The following is a 17,254-nucleotide window of genomic DNA, read 5'->3' as shown; positions in this document are numbered from 1 at the left end:
TCCTTCGACAGAGTTAGGCATTCCTTTCTATTTTTTGTCCTTGAGAAATTTGGGTTGTATTTCATCTTTTAGTTTAATGGCCGCCCAACTGGATTTCACCTTTAGTTAATGGTCGCCCAACTAGATTTCTGTAAGGCCACACGGGGTGTAACGTTGCCTCCTCTCTCCTTTGCTATATATTATTATCGTTGTCTGTTAAGTAGGAAATTAGATTTTGAGATATATTATTATCGTTTTCTTTAAGTAGGAAATTAAATTTTTAAATGTTGAGTTCATATCTAATTCATGAGGGGAATCAAGAATATTAACCACTCCAGTCTTGAGTTCTAGATATCTAATTCATGAGGGGAATCAAGAATATTAACCATTCCAGTCTTGAGTTCTAGATATCTAATTCACGAGGGGAATCAAGAATGTGGTAATTCACGAGGGGAATCAAGAATATTCACCACTCCAGTCTCAGTTTGTCGATCACACCTTCTTGGTTGTCTCAGTTTGTCGATCACACCTGGTGTGTGAATGACACTTTGTTGGTGGTTGTGAGTTTCGCTTATAATTTTCTTAAGTCTCATTGCTATTTCTGGCCTCTGGAGTTTTGGTGTTTGGAATCGATTTGCAGTAGTCTCACCTGTGTTCAAATCTCTGGAGGCGTCACCCATATGCCCGTAGTGTAGGAGGATACAAGCAATATGAAATCAAGTCCCATCACCATCTCGACCTTTGGAGTTTTTGGTGTTTGGAATCGATTTGCAGTAGTCCTACCTATATTCAAATCTCGTCACCAATACACTTGTAGTGTAGGAGGATACAACCAATATGAAAGCAAGTCCCATTACCATCTCTGGAGTAGTCCCACTCGTGTTCTCATGATTTAAAAAGTAATCGATAAATTTGTTAATTTTCTCAGGATTTAAAAAACGGATAATTGGATTAAGTTCCGAATTCAGCTTTTTGTGATCGTAATGGATAAATTTGTTAATTTTCTCAAGATTAAAAAAACGGATAAATTGGATTAAGTTCCGAATTCAGCGTTTTGTTATCCATATTTTGACATAATGGCAGAAGTGTCCTCAAACATGTAATTTTATTAATAAGAAAAACAATTACATCTACAATTTGGCAAGAGTTTACACCCGAACAACAAAACACTCTTGCAGTGAGCTATTTATAAGCTCAATGTCTTAACTACCTCTAATTGTGGATCACTTATAAAATAACAAATGTCCACTTACAATAAAAGCTATTCAAACAACTTACTAACAATTCTCCTAAATTAGAACCTAAGATACGACACATTTGTAGAGTCATATCTTGTTACAACAATATACTAATTCTAAATGTCTCTATTAAATACTAAATATTTTAGATTAATAATTAATAATTTAATTCTTAAATTAATAATTATTTTATTCTAACTTAATAACTTAGGATAATATTTATTTTGAATCCTTTAACAAAATAAAGGATAAATTAATTTTTTATCTTACAGAAGTCCTATAAATATCTTCAATAAATTTGAAAAAAAAACCAACTTTATAAATCGAATATTAGCAAATTAATTCTTGATTAGATTCATTGGAAACTAGCGATTCCTGTTAAGGAACCTTGCTCGGATTTCAGATATTTGGGAATGCTTACAAATTTGAAGTCCCTCCCTCGCCTTTCCTAGGTTTCCTTCCCTTGTGAAATTTAAATTAAAATTCTCTGAATGGGAACCTCCATGGCTCAGTTTCGCAAGTTGTGTGACATTTGCAAAATCAACCCTCTTTGTACTGCCCATCTTTTTTGGTGAAATTTGTAAAATTAATTAAATTTATACTCTCTTTCAATTTTCTACTCTTCACACACTTGCTTGTTGGAATTCAATCAATGATGGCTCAGGAGATTAGAAAGTTCCTCTGGCAAGGCCAGAAGACCAACTCTACAAACTTTCGCCTAGTCAGTTGGATTGTAGTGTAAATTTCTAAGTATCGTGGAGGCCTAGGCATTATATATATATATATATATATTTTTTTTTTTTTTAATTTGGCTCTAGAAGCCAAGCTTGTACGAATGGTTTGAAGTATAGTGGTATGGTTTTAAAAACTGGAATAGGTATCGAACTAGTGGCTTATCTAACTATGATTTGAATTAAAATTAAAATCGGATCGAACCAGATTCAATAAGCCATAATTGAAAAAAAATAATAATTAAAAACAAATAAAATATATATATATTTTTTAATAAAAAAAACTTATTTTTAAGGTTATAAATCATGATTATAAACCACCATTAGATACAAAAATAAAAATAAAATTCTCATATATATACCATGTAAGAGTGCATATATCAAAATGGCATATAGTGCAATATATATCATCAACAAAATACTCAATCAATGAGGTTTAAACTTCTAAATGGCATATAGGGCCTTCTGGATGTGCTATCTTTCATCACTCCAATGAATCTATCTCCCATATTTTTTTTGAAATGCTCCTGTTCTAAATCAGTGTGGGCAAGTGCTTTGTAGGGCTTTCATCATAGGCTAATTTGGCCAAAAAAAAATATTTCATAGTTTTTTGATGCTTGGGAAAACATTACCTAGGCTCCTTTGCTAGAAAGTCAATTTTTAAACGAGTTTAGGTTGCATTATCCAAATTCATTTATGGAAAATTTAGCGTATAAAAAACTATCCCACAAAGAGGCAATAGGGAAAGTGTTATGAACAAAGTTCATAAACACAACATAATATTTAGAAGATGTGAAATATATAAATATCCATGATAGGACGATATATCTATATGGAAATGTATAAAATATATGAGATGATGAAATGATTACAAATGAGGACTTGCTTATATACCTAGGCAAGTGCCCCTATATGAACAGTGATCTCCTTAAGGACATGCCTCTTCATTAACTAATTACTATTTAATTAACTATTCTTTATTACTCTATATATAACATTGCCTTCCTCTTCAGAAAGTTTTTTCCTGAAAGCTTATTGCTGATAAGGTGTGTCCTCTTGTTTTTTTTTTGCTTTGTAATCTATTCACATCTTTCGAAAACCTTCAAGTTGTCGTTTTTGAAGATACAAGATAATATGATCCTTGGGGTGGTGAATAAAATTGTCAAATTGAGAAGGATTTCGACCATCTTAAATTAATCTTTTGTGGAATCTTGCGGTTATTGAATAGTTCGTATGGATTTTTATCACAACATTGAGCTGCATTGACATTAGTAGTCTTTGGCACATAAGTTTGTTGTTTATGTTCTGGGTGATACATATATGTAAACTAATTGAGTTGTTTGCTCTTGTGATTTGGATGTCGATAAGGAGTTTTTGTGTTTTGATTTTCCTTTATCATATGGTATTTTTTTGATTTGCTTCAAACACTGATATTGTTGAGTTGTTTACTGAATCTTCATTTGGATTTTTCATTGTCTTGATTGCAACATCGAAATGTGTTTTTACTTCAATTGATGTGTCATTTTCTTGAATTGTGATATTGACTGGATTGGTATTCGTTCCTTTTTCTTCAACTTTGACTGTTACGTATGAAGACTTCGATACTTGTTTCGTGATAAGTTCTTCTAATTTATTTTTCAATGATTTTTTTATCATTTTAAAGTTTCTTAATTTGCATCAGTAATTTCTCGTTGTGGTTGTGGTCTTTGAAGCTAATTTTTATTTTTATTTTTATTTTTGTTGCAATGATCTTGTCAAATTCCCTTTGCAGATTTTGTATTATTTTTTTTACTTTTTTGAAAAATTACATTTGAGATATCTTGTATATTTTCGAGTGTCAATGACTCTTCTGATTTTAATGTAATGTCATGTAGTGTAATTTTTTCTTCCCGTAAGAAAATGTTAAAAACTTCTTATTCATATTTAGGATAGACCCTATGGGTTCTATCTAGGGTGAACCCATAATAATGTCACCTTGATCCTCCCATAGGGACCGAACATAAAATTGTGATATACAAATATAATCTTAATGTTTAATTGTAAATAGGTTATGTCATTGTTTTTTATTCCAACATTTTACTTTTTCGATTATTTTTGACTTAGGAATCTCCAATTCACTTGTGAATTTAGAGTTTATATAATTTTTATTTTTTAACAAGAGATAGAAAAAATATATTTTCCTAAAAGAGTCTCCTTAATTCTAAATATCACTAGAGCAACGTGGCTTAAGATTCTTCCCTTTCCCGTCTCCATTTTTTTCTCTTAAATGATTCACTTTATTTGTATTCATAAAAAATTTCGTCAACCATACTTGATCCAAAAAGTATATATTCTTTATATGATTTTTTTTTTTTTAAATACCCTTCAAAACTTTATTAATCCTTCAGATCTTAGTAATGAAATTCTTCGTATGAAAATCCTTTTTTTAATAACTTTCAAACCTTTATTAATACTTCGGATCTTGGTAATGAATCTTTAATAATTCTCTCTCGTGTAAAAGGAGCCTCACGTGATTTTTCACTTCTCTTTTTTTTTTAATATAACTTTATATGACTTCAAAGTTATAAAAGTATACTTGTTTTAATTTAATTTTTTTGTGTTTACTTTAATTTAATTAATTTTTTTGGTTAACTTTTAATGAAAAAGAAAATTTAATATTACTTTCACCACTTAAAAGAAAGACACTCCATTATTAGTTACTCTTGCACCGATTTTATTTATACCATAATACTTTTGTTCGATAGTCACAACTTTACAAGGATGGGTTACAGTATAGTTAGGGCCTTGATTGCTGCATGTTTGTACGACACAAGTATAATCAGATTTAATAAATTTATCTATAAACGACTGCGAATTGATTGACGTGGACTGCTGCATGTTTGTACTATATTGCAAATAAACACTTTGATGAGAATACTTACCAATAGTGGCGTAACAGTCTATGGCAAAATAAACGCTAATGGTGAGGAGGCTGTGGTAGCCAGGGACAATAGCTAGATAAGGCAACGACTACAAGTATGTTTTACGCCACTTTTTTTTAATTATTTTATTTATTAGTTTTTGTTTATATATATATATTTTTATTAATTGATTTATTATTTTTTGTTTTTGTTTTTAATATATATATATATATATAAAATGTTTTGTTTGTTTTTATTTAATGGCCAAAGATTTGACAATAATACAGAGAATCTTCAAAAAAATGTGTAACGAAAGCTTGAACCACCGCGACAACGAATTCGACGACACGTTGATGGCTAAAAGATGGATCAGACTGGCTCTATGCAGTGTTTGAGCGGCTAGGGGATCGAACAATTCTCATACCAAATGTTATGAACAAAGTTCATAAACAAAACAAAATACTCGGAAGATATGAAATATATAAATATCTATGATGAGATGATTATAAATCAGGGCCACCTTATATACCCAGGCAAGTGCCCCTTTATGAACAGTCATGTCTATGCAGACATGCATTTTCATTAACTAATCACTATTTAATTAACTATTCTTTATTATTACTTATATTATTTTGTATATAAATTATATTCATAATAAAAAGCAATGTCATTATTGGTGGAAAACCTCAATTCTAAAAACATAACTTCTATTGTAACAACATTTGAATGTGCCAGAGGAATCTTGGTGGTCACTGGTGTTCCATCCATTTAAAGCTTCTCCCACTTCACTCGTTACCAAATTCAACTGGAACCAACAGGTGAATTCGATGTTCACCAAAAAAATTTGGGCAATGGCTTTCTTTTCAGGGGATCCTATTGTTGGGTTGTGTTATATTCTTTCCACAACTAGCCTACCTAGTTAACCGGGGGGTTAGAGGGGGGCGGTTAGCCCTCCTCTATGGGGTCCAGGGCAGCAGCCAGGGGAATTTTTTTTGGATCCTATATTAGGTTGGGCGAACCTATCTATGGTTTTGTGCATGGTTTTCACACATGGTTCTGGACTCGATGGTTTTCAGTCCATGGTATTGGATGCTTCGGCATGTATAAATATGTATTGTAACATTGAAAGGAACATAATAAAAAAATCAAGCTGGTAGACCCGGTTTTGGGATCTAGGGGAAAATCTCTGTGTATATGTGTTTTATGTGTTATGCTTTTGCATTGTTTATTTTCTGTGTTTTGAATTCGTATGCAGGTAATTTCTATATGGGGTTAAAATCTACATTTGGTATCAGAGCTGTTTTGGCTTCAAGGGGACGCCTTTGTTGCTGAGGGGTTTCGCTCAGGGCTGTGCTAGACCCTGTTCAATGAGAGATCTGCGGGATCGATTCTGGTGGTGAAAGAAGATGACGAGAAGTGGAAAGACAGAGATCGAGAAATTTAATGGTCAGAGTTTTGAGTTATGGAAACTCAAGATGGAGGATCTATTGGTGGATAAAGATCAGTGGATTGTGGTAGATCCAAGTACTAAACCAACGAGAGTGTCCGATGAAGAATGGAAGAAGTTTGATCGGAAGGCAAAGAGCACAATACAATTGTGTGTCTCAGATTCAGTATTGCTGAATGTATCAGGGGATGTTACGACGAATGATTTGTGGGACAAGTTAGGGACTTAGCTGGATGAGTAAGAAACAATCTGTAGTGGCATTATCAACTATAGAGGCAGAATACATGGCAGCCACTCATGCAAGCAAGGAAGTAGTTTGGTTGTAGAGATTGTGTTCAAGTATGGGGTTAGTACAGGGAGCTATAAGGATAGAATGTGACAACCAAAGTGAAATTTTCTTGGCAAAGAACCCTGCTTATCATTCAAAGCAAAGCACATTGATGTTCAGTATCACTTTGTGAGGGATATGATAGAAGAAAAAAGGTGTTGCTGGTAAAGGTGGACACTTTGAAAAATACTGCAGATGCATTGACAAAATCTGTGAGCTCTGAGAAGTTCTCTTGGTGTAGAGAAACAATGGGTGTTTTAGGGTTGGATAAATGACCAAGTTCTCCTGTGGCCCCCTGTGGAAAGAAAACAACAAGTGGGAGAATGTTGGATTGTGTTATATTCTTTCCACGACTAGTCTACCTAGTTAACCGGGGGGTTATAGGGGGTGGTTAGCCCCCCTCTACGGGGTTCAGGGCAGCGCCCCGGGGAAATTTTTTTGGACCCTATATTAGGTTGGGAAAATTTACCTATGGTTTTGTGTATGGTTTTCGCACATGGTTTTGGATGTGATGGTTTTCGGTCCATGGTATTGGATGCTTCGACATGTATAAATATGTATTGTAACATTGAAAGGAACATAATGAAAAATCAAGTTGGTAGTCCTGGTTTTGGGATCCAAGGGAAAATCTCTGTGTATATGTGTTTTGTGTGTTATGCTCTCGCATTGTTTATTTTTTGTGTTTTAGAATTCGTATGCAGGTAATTTCTGAAAGGGTTAATTTATGTTTTGATGGGGCTTCTAAGTGTAATCTAGGCGAAGGGAGGGGTGCTCATTCACCCTGGAGATTAAACTGAACATTCATTTTATTAGGGTCTAGGACAAGCTACAAATAACCAAGCAGAGGACTATGCTCTTTACTAGGGGGCTTCTTCAAGCCCATGCTTTGAATCTCTCAACGTTGACTATAATTGGGGATTCTTGTCTAATAATTCATCATTTAATCTTCAAAACTGCTGGGATGGACATCAAATCAAGAAAGATCTTCAAGTTGATTTTTTCCTCTCTCCAAGTCTTTCAATTCATTTTGTACACCATGTTTTAAGATAAAATAAGCATAAAGTAGATCTACTTGTGAATCAAGGTTCTTCCCTTGAACCTAGCACAATCATTGTAAATGGGAGAACAAGGTATGATATTATCCCTTAATTATGTAAAGTATATTCATGAAATTTTATGTTATCCAAATGAGTGGCCTCGACTTGACCCCTGCTAAGTTGAGCTACATGGGTTTCTCATGCATTTGGTTATGAAATTAGGTGTACATAGTCCCAAATGTACTCATAATGGATGGACGAGGTTATGGTGTATTCTCTCATACTAATGAATTTATTTGAGTTCTCTAGAGAGTTGATGGAAAATCGTTTTGGTGATAATGGAGATGAAGGGTACATAAATGCATGGTTTTCCTGCAATAGGGGAATGACATATTTGATGTACTTTTTCCTTTCCCACATTGAAGGTGGAAGATATTACATATGGAGTTAGATCCTAGGTTTAACGTTTGCTCATGTGCCCTTACATGGAGGTGACATCTTGCATCAGGGAGAGCCATATATCAGTGGTTGAGAGTTGGAGGGGTATTTTACAATCATGGCACAAAGTGGTCATGGCCTTTGGTGCATGCAATCGTATGAGGTGGGCCATATTTTATTGGCCTATCCTCAATATAGTTTTATTATCTCTTATCATTTAGTGAATTGCAATAGTTAGATTATGGGTGATGGCATTTTGTTATCTACTATTTTGATCCATTGGTGGTTTCAAGTGTTCTCTTATTCTATCCTTTTTGTAAGCAAAGGAGGTGGTTATCCCTGCATAGGTAAGAACTAGTTTGAAGAATCTTATAGGAGACCTAATAGTGTGGTCTTGGTTAAGTTGTTGTATATGGGTTGCTTGCTTCCCTGACTTCTCAAACTTTGGTGTACCCTCACAAACGTGCAAGGTTTATTACATTGCCTAATTGCACTTGCTTATGTAGGATGGAGTAGTGTCTTCAACTCTTGTAAGAGGAGATGTTGCAGACAACTCAAGTGCAACTAAGTTACATCCAATTTGATGGAAATTCTTATATAAAAAATGTCACAATTTCAAAGGGTAAAGGATGAGATTAACTACATGTGAAACAATTGGAGGACATTCCCCAAATACATGAAGTTGGATTCCATCCTTCTTAGACCTCTTGTAATTTGGTAGCATCCAGCTCATGGCTGGTTCCCAATTTTAACATAGTGGCCCCTCCTATGGATCTTGGTTCTAAGCCCAAGGAGGAGGTTCTTGATAATTATTTTTCTAGTGCTCTATAAATTTTGTTTGATCTTAAACCAATTCTAGAGAATAAATAGGTTAAGTAGTTTTAGGCTAGGAGACATTTGGTTTTGTTTTGTTATGAACATCAAGTGGAAGATCAATACTAAAATATTAAGCTTGAATTCTTTACATTTTGACTTTGGCATATATCGTTGTGTTTCATGGAAATATTCTATAATATAAATATTTAAGTTCTCGTTTAAAAAAGAAGAAGAAGAAGAATTTGAGGCTTCTATGATCTGAATTGCTTTAAAATTTCTCTTTTGGATCAATCACATCAAATTTTTGTGCTGATGTTTCAAACCCACAAGTGTGGTTCATCTCCAGGGAAAAAGAATGATGTTTCATCTTCTAGAAGAGAAAGTTCAAAGAAGAATAATTTGTTAAGAAGTCATGATTAGGTGGCATTCATTAAATTTATATCCAGGTTTCAGACTTGGGATCTTAATATAAAGAGTGTTTGAAAAGGGCATCTTGTTATCATTTGTTCTAAGTTGTGAGCTATATATTTAAATTCACTGAAATGTGATTGTTTGTTCTATACCTCTTGAGCTTTATATGTAAATATAATGAAATGTGTAAATGTTTATTTATAAAAATAAATGAGAATTCCATTATATATCTTTAAATATAATGAAATGTATATATCTTTAAATATAATGAAATGTGAGAACATTTATTTTGAAAAATAAATGTAAATATCATTTTTTTCCTTCCAAAGGACATATCAGGTTACAAAACTAGAAAATGGATATGAAAGGATGACAATTATTCCATCTAACCATTAAAACTAAACTTAATTGACAAATAAAAATTTCATTTCATAAAAACAATTTTAAACATTAATTTCCATATCAACATCTAAATTTATGAAACGAAAAATATTATAAATATAAAACATAAATTTATGAATAACAAATATTCTACTTACATTTTTAAAATATAAAGTACTTATAATGATAATTTCTAAATTATATTTTCAGATATTTTAAAATACTTATAATCATAATTTATGAATAATTATAATTTGTATTTTTAATTTTTTTTCTTACAAATTATTAATAAATCAAAATTTAAAAATCTCAAACAATTATATAAGAGAAATTAAAATGGTAAAAAATATCTCAATTACATTTTTCTCGACATTAAAATCATAAACAAGCATCTCAATTACATCGGCAAAAATCACATTTTTGTAAATAAGTATCCCAATTAAAGTTATCATGTTTTTAAGCTAACCTTTCATACATATATATATATATATATATATATATATATTGCATTAACAAAAAAGGCAAAGATACTAGGTGAATGTTGTTATCCATTAGCTTTCAATTTGTCACCAAGGAAATCAAACCAATAGCAAAAGAATAAAGTTTTAAAATATAAAATTAGTACATAAAAGTCATAATGGCATTAACTAATCCAATAGAAAAGAACAAAGCTTTAATTTATATAAATTGTCTACAATAATGAGATGAATTGGCTCAAAGATTTTCAAAGTGGCTGTGATAAACAAAAGGAAACTTTTGTCTAAAAATTGATTACTATGTCTAGAAATAACATGTATACTTTTCTTAATTAAAATTATAAATGAACATCTTAATTACAAATAATTTTTTTTCTCATTTTTGTAAATAAATAGCTCAATTGAAGTTATCATTTTTTTAAGCTAACTTTCTAATATTGCATTAAAAAAATGACAAAAATACTTAGCAAATGTTGTTCCTGGTTAGTTTGTAGTTTGGGACAAACAAATAGAAAAAAACAAAGTTTTATTATATAAAAATTAGTCCACAAATTAGTCTTGATAGGACTAGTTAATCCAATAACAAAAGAACAAAGCTTTAATTTATAAAAATAATCTATAAAATGCATAATTAGATTAACTAGCTCAATTTTTTTCAAGTAGCTATTATAAAAAAAAGAAACTATTGTCCAAAAATTGATTACTATGTCTCGACATTACATGTATATCTTCCCTATTAGAACCTCAAATAGTATATGACACCCAAACCAATAGCAAACGAATAAGACTCTAGTCTAAAAATTGGTTACTATATCGAGAAATAACAACTATAGTTTCCCTATTAGAGCTTAAAATAGTATATGGTAGAAGGTTATTCATTATGCAAAAACAATTTCCCAAAAATTGGCTATTATGTCAAGAAATAACATGCATACTTTCCCTATCATGTCCCAAAATAACATATGACAAAAGGTTGTTCATTATATAGAAACTAAGGCGTCCACTTCCATAGGTACCTGGCTAATTGAGCTTCATGTGGTGGAAACTATATGTCTATTAGTTTCTTGGTTAGCAAAACAATTTTACAATGACTTTCCTGGGTTGAAGACGCACTTCATCTAACGTGAAAATGATCTATTAGTTGGTCTCATGCCTCTCCATCAAAACTTTATCCATTAATATTTTCATTCATTAATATAAGTGGACCATATGATAAAATTTGGTGATGTTCACTTGAGTATTTCTTATGTGTAGAACCTAATTAACGAGTTTTGCATCCACCTTTGACTCCAATATGAAGCTTCTCTCTAGGAGAGTCTCCTCCTCAGTTGAGGAAATTTCATGTTGAATGATAGTCAAAATTTGGTGGCAATAAGCTCAGGTGAATGCTTGTGCATTTTATTGGGCACATGAGGATGTTGATAAGAAGTTGCCCCATGCCCTCTGTGACAAGAACCCTTGCAATCCATTAACATTGTCTAACAAGAAATAGAGTGAAATAGGATCGATAAAGGTAGGAGTCTAGAGTGAGAGGGAAAACCTACAAACAACAAGTAAAGAAGGAAGGTAGTGGACTATGCAATAGCAAGATAGATGTAGGGAAGAAGCAAAGAGCAAGGTGGAGGCTAAAGAGCAAGAATGGGTGATTGGAGCTCGTTCAAACATGCAATGAAATACCAAATTCCAATTCCTTAGAAGACCCTACATGGAGAAAGTGAGAAAAGGCGGTATGAGTCAAATCCAACTTAAGAGGTATATAAATCAACTATTATCCCTTATGATAGTTGTTATAATCACAATTAAAATCATGATAGGTTCTCTAATAATCCAAAGCCACTGAAGTGCCACAAAAGTTTCCAAATTGAGCTTAATGAATGTGGAAATAATCACATAATCCTTGCCACACCTGGCCATGATGGGATGGATAATAAGAGGTGAAAGATGCATACAAATTGAGTGCCTTGCCTCCCAATGCAGGGTCATATGGTAGTGATAGATTGTTATCAAAATTATATCTCTTCCCTATCACCCCATTCAAGGGAGGAAGATACACCTGAGAAATATTAGAAAAAATTACTCTTAGTACTCCTTGCTCCAAGTTAGTTGACCGCTTATCAATCATCAAATCAACATGTGAATTTCCTTCATTGGATAAACAATCAATAACCTTATTTAATGTTCACTATATATGGGAGGTGAGAATTGCAAAGATCATTGGATGCATTCTAGGCCTCTTTCTAAACACCAATTAGAGGATATTTTGTTGGCACTTAAGTATATTAATGAAGAGTTGGGAACTGCCTTGAATCATATGCTTAGAGAAGCCTTCCCTTATTGTAATATGCAAGACATATTCAAAAGCATGGAGTTCTTATATTATTTTTCTATCAATACCTAAATGGCCAATGCAAATCCAAATTATTTTGTCCTTGTCATCCTTGATTTCAGAAGCAAAGCTTGCTAGGCTAGTGTTTCCCTTAGAAGCTTCATAAAAATTTAATTTTAGGAATATTGTTGGTGGAAGAGCCCATGTTTCTAGTATGAAAATAATAGGATCCTTATGAATCACCAAAGGCAAGGTGTCACAAAGAGTGAGCTCCCAAGTTTGATATAATATTGTTTCCTGTGCATTACTTTTCCAATCTTGTGTATATGAGGGAGTTATCAGAACAATTTCTCTAGTAAATTTCTTTACTTTAGTCCAAAGAGTTTCTTTTGAATGAAATTGATTATGAAAGATTCACTTTTTATATGCTCCTTCTAAACTTCCCGAAGTAAAAAATGTGGGAAGAGTTTCTAAGCTCCGTTTAAAAATAGATCGATGAAAACTATTGTTCTCTAATTGGCAATGGTATCATAAAGACTAATCTGATTATGATTAAGCTGATAGAACGTAATAATGCCTATATTGTAGAAATCCTTAGCAAATGGAAATGTATTAAGGAGGTTCTTAGTTGTTTCATCATGATTTTGACAAAGACAAGAATGGTCCCTCATATTTGCATTGAGAGAGCTTGTCCCAAGTTAAAATTTCAGCTCTTGCTACTAGCCAAAGGAAAAATGTGATTTTGGCTAGAGATTCCATCTCTAGATTTTCATCCATATGTCTTATTCAAGAAGAACTACATGACATATTCCCAATCGATATGATTCTCATAGTGTGAAAAATACTCTTTGTGAATTATGAGTTTGTTAACTCTTTTATGGACTTTAATCTTCTAATCTTGGAGCTCTTAGTAGAAAGTGTCCCAATCAAGGCCCATAGGGAGCCCATGAATATTTGGGCATCTAGGTTCTCCATTGCGATTATGAATCTAATGAAAGCTAAAGTGGGAAAGATGTTTTCTATTATGGAAGAGCATGATGGGTCATAGACTTTGAAACTCAAGTCTCTCTTTTATGGGAGGAAATTGATACCAAGAGTCATCCCAAAACAAGGAAACAATACCATTTCCAACTTACCAAAATCAATGTTCATGGATGAGGTGTTGGTGCTATTAGGAAGAGTTTGAAATTGATGATATAGGTTGATTTCAATCCATATAGATAATATGTGTCTCAACGATGCCATATCCATATTTATTGTACTAGATTTTACACTAGAGATCCTCTCCACCTTGGATCCGTTACCACCAAGTTTCAACTCCTAGAACAAGATTTAGAATTTCGGGGTCCCAAAGTCCCAACCTCCCTACAATTTCATGGTGAAAGACCTTATCCTATGAAACCAAGGCACATTTTCTCTCCTTTCAGGCTCCTCGTAATTATAAAGGAACACTGAAGATTATGTATTTCTTTGAGAATGTTATTGGGAGATGTAAGTATTGAGAACATGTATAGAGGAATTGCTAGAAGTACATAATTTACTAAAACTAACCAGCCTGATATGTTAATAGAACAAGATGTCTAACTTGTCAATTGGTTTTCTAACATTGTAAGGAGATCTTCCTAGGTAACATTTCAAAGAGAATTATCGACCAAGGGGGACCCTAGGTATTTATCTAAAAGAGAACTTTTTTGAAAGTCCAAAGTCCTGGAGATATGAGTTTAAACAATAAGAGGTGTGTTAAGGAAAAATCTTTAATAATTACCTTGGTTAATAGAATTTCTTGAAGAAGACATAAAACCCTCTAACACTTGCTTAAAGGATGATACCCCATGAACCATTGGAACTCCCATTAGCATAGTGTTATTCACAAATAGTTGATGTGGGATAACAAGATCATCTCTCAAAGATATTAGATCATCAACTCTGCCATCAACCATCACCACTTTGAGAGAGAAACCCAATCACTTATAGATTAAGATAAATAGGAAAGGGGAGAGGGGGTCACCTTGACTAATACCATGGGAGGGGAAAAATTACTAAAGGGAGAACCATTGATAAGGATGGAGAAAAAGGCCAAATAGGTAAGGGTCAAGATCCAACTACTCCAAGATTTGAAAAATCCAAAGGCAAGAAGGATACGCTAGATATATTGCTAAGTTAATTTATTGAATGATTTAGACATGTCAAGATTAATGAGAATACCTGTGCTCCAAGATTGCTTTAAAGAATTAATCAATCCATGAGCTATAATGATGCCATCCAGAATTTGATGTCCCTCCACATATCTAGTTTTGTCAGGAGAGACTAGAATAGATTAAAATGGTTTGAGACTATTTTCAATTTCTTTGGTTATGATCTTGTAGATAACACTATAGAGAGAAATAGGCCAAAAGTTGATATGGTCTTCCATCTTATATGCTTTTGGATTCAATGCCAAAAAAATAGAGTTGAGGATTGAGAGAATGTTAGAGAATCTATGAAAATTCTCTATTGGTTCCCAAACATCAAAGCTAATGATAAACCAACATGCATGAAAAAATTTCGTAGTGAAGCCATCTAGTCTAAAAGATTTACCTTAGGATGTTTCCATAATTTCCCACTCCACTTCTGCTAAATACATTTCTTGCAAAAGAGCATCCTTCCACTCTTGAGTGAGTGGTTGAAGAATGTTCTGAGTGATCTTGCCAATTGCTGCACTATGATCAACTTGATGCTTGGAAAAAAGAGATCTGTAATAGGCGATTAATTCTCACTTTATGTATTCATGATCAAACAATTTGTGGCTAGAGATATCATTTAGCAAGGTGATTCATTTGTGATGATGATGTTGCAACATATATTTGTGAAAGAGTTTGGTGTTTCTTTTTGCTTTCTTTTAGCCAATGTACCTCAAACTTCTACTTCTAGAGAAGTTCTTCTTGCCGATTCTTAGCATCTAGCTAGGTCTAAAGAAATGTGTCTTCCTACACCAACACATATTTTAATCCATTGAGAATGATTCGCTATTGGATTTTATCCATTTGATCCTCTAAATATCTTGTCTTGAAAAATATTTCCAAACTCCTCCATATTCCATTTTTTGAGGCGAGATTTGAGGTACTTTAGATGTTGTTGAAATTGGTACATGAGAGAGATAGAAGCTAATGCATGCATGTTTCCACCATTTCACAATGTTGTTGTGGAAGGAAGGGTGGCCTAGTAAAAACCTTTCAAAATGAAAATGGTAGTTCTTGGGACTTGTTTACAAGTCCAGGTATAGACAAATAAACCAATGGTCAAATATGATATTAGGAAGACTAGAGGTTTCCATATGGAGTTTGTAATCCATTAGTTATCCGATATTAGGAAGAATAGAGGTTTCCATATGGAGTTTGTAATCCATTAGTTATTATGAGATAAGGAAATAATACAACCAAGAGGTGACTTGATACTCCCCCCCCTCTACAATTATTGTAGATATGCATGTCATTAATTGTGTCAAAGATCTAGTAGATGTAAAGACTGTATTGGTTTATTGAAATGATTAGAGTCAACATCTAGCTGGAAAATAACACCCATTTCTCATCCAGGGTTTTGATGATGCTAAAGTATCCATTGAATATGAAGGGACTATCACCATTGAGAGTTTTAGTATTATGAAGAGACTAAAGAAATAAGAGCTTGTCCCTAGTAGTGTGGGGGCCATATACATCGAAAAGGGATCTCATTTCGATTGATCCAATAGGATGAAATTTAGTAGTGATTATTTTATGTGTTGAGAATAGGTTAGTAATTATGACTTCAATAGGGTTGTAGAGTAGCGCTAACTCACCTACTTCCCCTTCTACATCAATAGCTATAAATTAATATCCTTTCTAACAAAGAGAGGTTATTCTTAAAATCATTTCAGTAGAGCATTTGGTTTCTTGCAACATAAAAACTAAAGGCTATTCCTTGAGTATTTATTTTGCAGAAGCCTATTTTACTTTCCTATTTAAGCATATGATATTGTAGGAGTTTATCTTCACTGATTAGTAGTGGGTGGGTGGAAATTTATCAGTCATTAGGGCTATTCTCCTTGAGTTAACAAGAATTTCACCTAACTCTTGAAGTAGTTTCTTATTAATTCGCTGTCCTCTCTTTTTCTTCTCCATAAAACTATAGAAATATCTTTAAGATAATTGGTATAAATTCCTAAGAAATAAGTACACAAGTGCTTATTTTGAGATCGATAATTTTGCTTATCTTTAAGAAGGTCCTACTGATGAAGGCAAACCTATTGGTTCGAGATATATTTGGGATCCTTCCCTTTACAGTCCTTAGCTTTTGATGACAGATTGAGTTCCTCTAATTCCATGTCATGTCCTTCACTGGAATCACAAAGGTCCTCTCCCTCTAATGCCATTCCTTCATCTCCCACAATTTTCTTGGCTGGGATTTCCAGGTCTCTCTTTTATCACTTATGCTGATCCATTGAGCTTTGAAAGTTATCATTGGGTGGCAATGAAGGCTCTTGAGTAGGTAATGTGTGACTTCACATGATTTTTTTTTAACAAAATTTCAAATCTTTTACTCGTATTAACCTCCATGGTATCTAGTGGCACACTAGGTCACCCAATATATCTTATTATAGTTTCTCCTTTCGAAAATCCTTCTAGGTCCTTGTCTGTCAGTTTTTTCATAGGAGTAGGGGGAATATTTAAGGGGTGGTCCTAATAGAGGTGATCGTGCTCATGAAATTTCCTACAACAAAAAGGGATGTGA

This window comes from Pinus tabuliformis, chromosome 2_2 (assembly GCF_031772625.1).
Source record: "Pinus tabuliformis cultivar Carrire ecotype Pingquan chromosome 2_2, CPIR1, whole genome shotgun sequence".
NCBI classification, from domain to species: Eukaryota; Viridiplantae; Streptophyta; class Pinopsida; order Pinales; family Pinaceae; genus Pinus; species Pinus tabuliformis.
Note: the sequence above shows the minus strand (reverse complement) of the source record.